The sequence below is a fragment of the Equus asinus genome, chromosome 20, assembly GCF_041296235.1.
Source record: "Equus asinus isolate D_3611 breed Donkey chromosome 20, EquAss-T2T_v2, whole genome shotgun sequence".
NCBI classification, from domain to species: domain Eukaryota; kingdom Metazoa; phylum Chordata; class Mammalia; order Perissodactyla; family Equidae; genus Equus; species Equus asinus.
Window position 1 is genome coordinate 80,766,330 of NC_091809.1, and position 7,164 is coordinate 80,773,493.

A 7,164-nucleotide genomic window follows, 5' to 3' on the forward strand; every position below is an offset into this window, starting at 1 on the left:
GTGAGGTGGGAGGGAGTTGACTAGGAGACACTGCAGAGTCATATTCATTCAAGGACCAGAATCTCTCTCATTCCTGTGTGCTGACTCCGAATGGAATGAGTAACAGGGGACTTCCAAACCTGCTACTGCTCCTATACTCACTGGTTTCCTCCAATAAATGCTATTCTAAGGCCTGGCATGTGTACTGTCTGGTCATTTGGCTTTGTTTGCTCCATGTTATCCAATCGTATGAATATATTGACATTATTTATTCATTCTTGTGTTGATGAGCATTTGGGTTATTTGCCTATGATAAGCAATGCTGCTATGAACATTGTTATGTATTTATCCTGATGCCATAAGCACAAATTTATCTAGGAGATATCCTAGGTATGGAATTATTGGATCATAGGGATCTATATCTTCACTTTTTAAAAATAATACCTAAGAGTTTTCCAAAGGAGTTTGCCAATTTATATCTCCCACTAATGAGGGAGTTCATACACATTGCTCAACCTTGCTCACATTGCTCAGTCAATCCTTGCAAACATTTGATACTGTCAACTATTTCATTGTAACCAATTTGTGTGTGTATTATAGTATTTCATTGTGTTTTTACTCTTTTGTGAAGTACCTTTTGAAATATTTTCCTCCCTTTTTCTATTTTGTCATCTTTTTAATATTTTTTGTTGAAATTCTTTGGATACTTATTCTTTCTCATTTTTGTGTTGTAAAATCTTCTGTTTTGTTGCTGGTATTTTTTAAATTAAACTTTTTATTTTGAGGTAATTGTAGATTCACATGCACTGTAAGAAATAATACAGAGATATCCCACATACTCTTTACCCAGTTTCCGCCAGTGGTTAATAAGACCATAGTACCATATCACAACCAGAATATTGACATTGATAGTGAAGACGCAGAACACTTCCATCACCACAAGGCTCCCTCATATTGCCCTTGTATAGCCACCCCTCTTGCCTCCTGCTCCCACCCCTCTTTATTATAATTTACTTCCTTCCAGTGGGTTTGGGTTTATATTGCTTTTTTTCTAGGTTCTTGGGGTGGGAGCTTAGATTATTGATCTGAGACTTCCTCTTTTCTAATTTATGCATTTAGTGCTATAAATTTCCCTCTCGGTACAGCCTTAGGTGTGTCCCACAAATTTTATGTGTTGTATTTTCACTTTCATTCAGTTAAATGTGTATTTTTAATTTACCTTGAGACTTGCTGTTTGACCCATAGATTATTTAGAAGAATGTTGTTTAGTTTCCAAATATTTGTAGATTTTCATGTCATCTTTTTTATGATTTCTAGTTTGATTCCAGTGTATCAGAGAACACATTCTGTATGACTTAAATCCTTTTAAATTTGTTGAGGTTTGTTTTATGGCCCAGAATATGCTCTATCTTGGTATATGTTCCGTTAGCACTTGAAATAAATGTATATGCTGATGTTTGGTGGAATGTTCTATAAATATCAATTAGATCCTGTAGGTTGATATTGTTGAATTCCTCTAAATATTTGCTGATTTTCAGTCTAATTGTCCTATCAGCTCTTGAGAGGTGGGTGTTGAAGACTTGAACTATTGTGGATTTGTCTATTTCTTCTTTCATTTCTATCAATTTTTCATTCATATATTTTGCAATTCTGTTGGCTGATGCACACATATTTAGGATTGCTATATCTTCTTGGTGGCTTAACCCTTTTATCATTATATAATGCCCTTCTCTGTTTCTAGCAATTATCTTTGCTGTAAAATCTAATTTATCTGACACCAATGTAGCCTCTTCTGCTCTCCTTTGATTAATGTTTATACAATATAACTTCTTCCATCCATTTATTTTCATCCTGCCTATCATTATATTTGAAGTGAGTTTCTTGTAGACAGCATATAGTTGGCTCATGAATCCTATTTGGCACCTTATACCAGGGAGGTCATGCAAAAATCAGATCATGTGTCCTGATTTTTATTCGTTTATATTTGTGTCCTGCCTTTTTCCACAAATGACTTAAAATCTGCAGCAAGCACATTTTCAATGAAACAGTAATAAATACATACAGGAAGAAAGTCAGAAACAAGGCAAAGATGAGCATAAATATGTTGATCACTGGGGCTAAAGTATTGCTATACTTGAGATTAAAATTTGGAATTGAACTTCCAGGAAGTCACAGTAACAATGTACTTTATGTAATTTTCATTATCAGAAAACAGAGAGGGCGTCCCAGTTACTTGTGACTCTAGACCAGCATTGTCCAATAAACTTTCTGCAATAATGGATTCTATACCTGCATTATCCGGTCCTGTAGCACTAGCCACATGTGGCTGTTAAGCGCTTGAAACGTGGTTAGTGACTGAGGAACTGACTTTCACATTTTATTTAATTTTTATTCATTTAAATTTAAATAGCCACATGCAACTAGTAGCTTCCTTATTAAACAACACAGGTCTAGAAGAAACAAAGTCGCATTGTGTAATTGGAATCAAATGGACCGAGTTTAATTTTTGGCTCTGTCACAGGTATGTATGACCTTGAGGAAGCTACTTAACCTTTCTGAGCCTCAGTTTCTAGATCTGTAAAATGAGTGCAATAATAGCGTCTACTTCTAAGATTCTGAGGAAACAAAATAATGTCTGCAAAGTATTTACCACAATCCCTGACACATAGCAAATGCAGTCCTGTTTTATAATACTTGAAATTACCTGGTTTGTCAGGAGACTTTATGCCAACTCTGATTCTTTTACTGGCACTAAAATGGAGGTTTTATAGAAGAATCAGTACCTAGGAGTCTAAGTTGTGCTTAAGCATTTTAGCCAATACCTGGTTTCTGGCCATAGAATCAAAGGTCAATCAAACATTGATAAAAATTTGTACCCATTTGCGACGGCTTGAGGATACTCTGTTCAAAAGCTTGGGCCTCTTTTTTTTTTTACTGCCAAGTTGTTAAGGAATTAAGCCCTAATATTAGTATTTAGTAGCTCTTTCAGACTTGTAGTTCAACTTTTCTTCATTATAGGTGTATTAAAAGCAAAAATATTAATTTCAATGAGCTTTCACTTGAAAGGAGATTCATTACTTTTAATAAAAAGGACACTTGTTAAAACAGGAATATCACATGCATTTAGCAAAGATAATGTCCAAGTTTTGGGCTTGATACAGTCTGTCCAGTGGACTAGAGCCTGGCATCAAGCTCCACATGCTGCCAAGAAAGAGAAATCAGAGGCTGGCACTCGACTGCTGAGGTGACACGTATCCATAGGTCTCAAATTTATCCCTTTCTTTGTGTCAATTTTATCATTTTGCAGATTTAGATAGTTGGTACTTAAAACAACCCCTGACTATTTACTCATTTTTCAGACCAAGCAGTGAGTGATAAAATTGCTCTTCAGTAGTGAGAAAGCTAGGAAAAGACTGGGATAGCTATTGCCTAGACTTCAGGCTGCAGGGAAAGTAAGGAATTGGCTGTATTTTTATATATTTTTACACTATTACTAGCTTCTTATATTTTGCTGAGAAACCTCTCCTATACACAAAGGCCTATGTGAACATGTGCCATCCTAGATATGTAAATAGCAAATGACTTGTGACTGTGTATCTGTGTGAATACATGTTTGCAAAATATTTGATATAGGCTTTACGGACTATAGCAAAGTGCAACCTCTCTTATGTTGTTTTTAGCAGAATTCTCCATAAGATGATAGTGTAATAATGATCACTAGAAAAAACTTTATCTCAGTTTGGCTTACTCCTTATTTGGAAACTATTGGACTAAGAACCCCTACTCTACAGAAGGAAGGTGGAGTTTGGAAGAAATGACTAGCAAACTTCAAGTGTGCAGTTTTGAAAGAGTCTTTAAAAAAATAGCAGTTCATGGGGCTGGCCCAGAGGCATAGTGATTAAGTTTGCACGCTCTGGTTCGGCGGCCCGGGCTTTGTGGGTTTGGATCCCAGGTGTGGACCTACACACAGTTCATCAAGCCATGCTGTGGCGGTGTCCCACATACAGAATAGAGTAGGACTGGCACAGATGTTAGCTCAGGGACAATCTTCCTCAAGCAAAAAGAGGAAGATGGGCAACAGATGTTAGCTCAAGGCCAATCTTTCTTGCCAAAGAAAAAATGACAGTTCTTCCAACACAATCTTATTTGAGTTCATCATACTTTTTTGTCTAGGATCAGACAGGGCCCACCAGACTTTGAACAATATTCATTGCAAAAGAACAATTTAATTAGATGAATAATGAGTCTATAAAATTGAGTCAGTTCTTTTGGGACAATAAAGCTGAGGAAAAAAATCTCTCCTAGATATCAATGGGAACCTATGGTTTCTTACTTAATGCCACATCATGTCCCCAAGTCTACTTTCATTACTGATTTTTAAATTTTTTATTTTAAGATTGGCAACAGATGTTAGCTCAGGTGCCAATCTTTTTCTTCTTCTTCTTCTTCTTCTCTCCAAAGCCCCCCAGTACATAGTTGTATATTCTAGTTGTAGGTCCTTCTGGTTGTGCTATGTGGGACACCGCCTCAGCAGGGCCTGATGAGCAGTGCCATGTCCACGTCCAGGATCCCAAACTGATGAAATCCTGGGCCACCAAAGTGGAGCGCATGAATTTAACCACTCAGCCATGGGGCTGGCCCCTCATTACTGATTTTAACATGTAAGTTTGAAGCCTTCCACAGAGACGATGTTCTTTGAAATAAGAATGTCATAATTAGACTTATTTGATAAGCTCTTTGGTACCCTTTTTTTTTTAAAGATCTTATTTTTTCTTTTTCTCCTCAAAGCCCCCGGGTACATAGTTGTACCCAGTACATAGTTATGTATTTTTAGTTGTAGGTCCTTCTAGCTGTGGCATGTGGGATGCTGCCTCAGCATGGCTTGATGAGCGGTGCCATGTCCACGCCCAGGATTCAAATTGGCGAAACCCTGGGCTGCTGAAGTGGAGCAAACAAACATAAACACTGGACCCCTGCGTCAGGCCCCTGGTGCCCTTTTTACGTTCTGTTTTGTATCCTTTAGTTTCATTTGTCTTACTTCTGCTTTAAAATCAGGAGTGACAGGATCAGGCCTGTATTTGCTTAAACATGGGACCAACTTCCAGAGCTTGTTTCATTCTGTTAATAAAAGACAAAAAAAGTCTCTAAAGAAGAAGTCAGAATGGAGTTTCAGAAAATCTTGCTATCACAAAGACTGCTTAATCCCTTGATTGCTGCCTAATCTCAGTAGGTGCCAACCATTTTAGTATTGCTATGTCAAGGGTTAATCTAGGGTTCCACAATGGAAAGTTGGAGAAAAAGGGTAAACATCTCAAGGATTATTCTCCTTTTCTTCCTCTACACTATTACCCCACAATCCAAGGTACCATTCTTTCTTCCGGACTAGTGTCAAGTCTTCCCAACTGGTTATTGGGAGGTACACTCCAGGGAATTCAGCAAGGTCAGAAAAAAATGCAGCTGAACTGTCTTATTCAGCTTATGGGTTGATGGCTCTGTAGCTTCTGGCTATTTATTTAACCAACCAATTGTGCCAAGCATTGTAGTAAGCACTGGGAATAAGAGATGAGTTAGATACGGCCTCACCCTCAAATAGATTACAATTAGAGAGAGAAGCAGAAATTAAAACCTCAGCAAAACAAAATAGGTAATTATAATCAATGTAGCTAATAGAGTAGAAAGAGGTTTATTTGGAGGGACAAAAAAGACAAGAGGAGGAAGTACTTAACGGAGTGTGGTGGTGAGGAATAGGTGGTGATGATCAAAGAAGGCTTCCTGAGCTGTCTTACACCAACAAAAGGAGTTAGCCGGTAAAAGTTGGGGGTGGGAAGTGGGGAAGCCCGGCTGCAGGCAAATCATGAATAAAGATATACAATGGTGTAGGGAAGCAGTATAAGAAGTTTGGTTTTGCTGGTGTTTCAATATGAATGAGGGTGAAGGAGAGTAGGAGGAAGATGAAGCTGGAGAGAGAGACAGGATCCAATTTAAGGAGCTTAAACTTTAACCTTAGGAATGAATTTTTATTTATTTAAACTTTAACCTTAGGAACGAATTTATTCAAACTTGGTCAGACTTGCATTTTTAAAAGATCATTAGCTGCTCTTTGAAAGATAGATTTTTGGAAAAACTAAACTGGAAGTAATGAGATTCTTTGGGAGTCTGCTGCAGTAACTGCCTTAACCCTCACCATTGCAGTACTAAGCAGCTGGTATCCACTGAGACGTTAGAGGTCTAGCAGACAATTGAAATGCAACGCAAGAATGACTAACAGATATGGATAGGAAGTATAATAAGCAGAATTAGTTCGGGGTGTATGTCGGGGCAGGGGGTTGCAAAGGAAAGAGAAGAGTTAAAAGTGAGGCATTGGTTTCAGATCTTGCCATTTACCCACAGGAGCCACAGGAGACGGAGCAGAGTTGAAGGGAAAGATCATTCAAGTTAGGGTTTACCGAGTTTGAGGTGTCTACAGCACACTCAGAGGAAGATGACCAGCAGCAAGTTGGATCCAAGAGTCTAGAGCTCAGAAATGAGGTCAGAGGTAGAGAAATTGCCAGAGGAATCAAAGATTAAACAAGCAACAAAGCTAAAACAGGCCCGTTGAAGCAGGTTAGGAAACAAGAAAAAAAGACAAGAAAAAATGGGGGGGAAAAAAAGGGACAATCTGAATAACTGGGCTACAAAAAATAGTTAATGCTCTAACTAAATGATTAACATGAACTAAGTTTATGCTTAAGTTATTTTTATAGGAACCAAAACAAAACAGAGCATACCTTAAAAGGCACAGTTAAAACGCAGCGTTCGGAGGCAAGATTGGGCGGGTCGCCCGAGGCCACGCCCATCGCCACGCCCACCGGCGCTGGCCACGCCCTGCAGCCCACGCGCGACGCCGCTTCCTTTAACCAGGTAGCCATCTTGAGAGACGCTGGTCTTTTACGGCGCGAAAGCCAGATTTGGGTTTGGGGCTCTGAAGTCACCGTAAGTGATGTGTCCAGCCCCATGCTTCCCCCTTAAGCATTTGCAGCAGTGGGAAGCTACATTTATATTAGCAAGTTGGCAGCCCAACCTGAGGCACTTCGGCTCAGTCAGCTCCCTACGACCGGCCGGTGAACCTGAGGCTGCCATTATCCTCAGGGGAGGAAGCTGAGCCCAAAGGGCCTCCGCCGATGTCCGTTCCCACTGGGGTCAGGG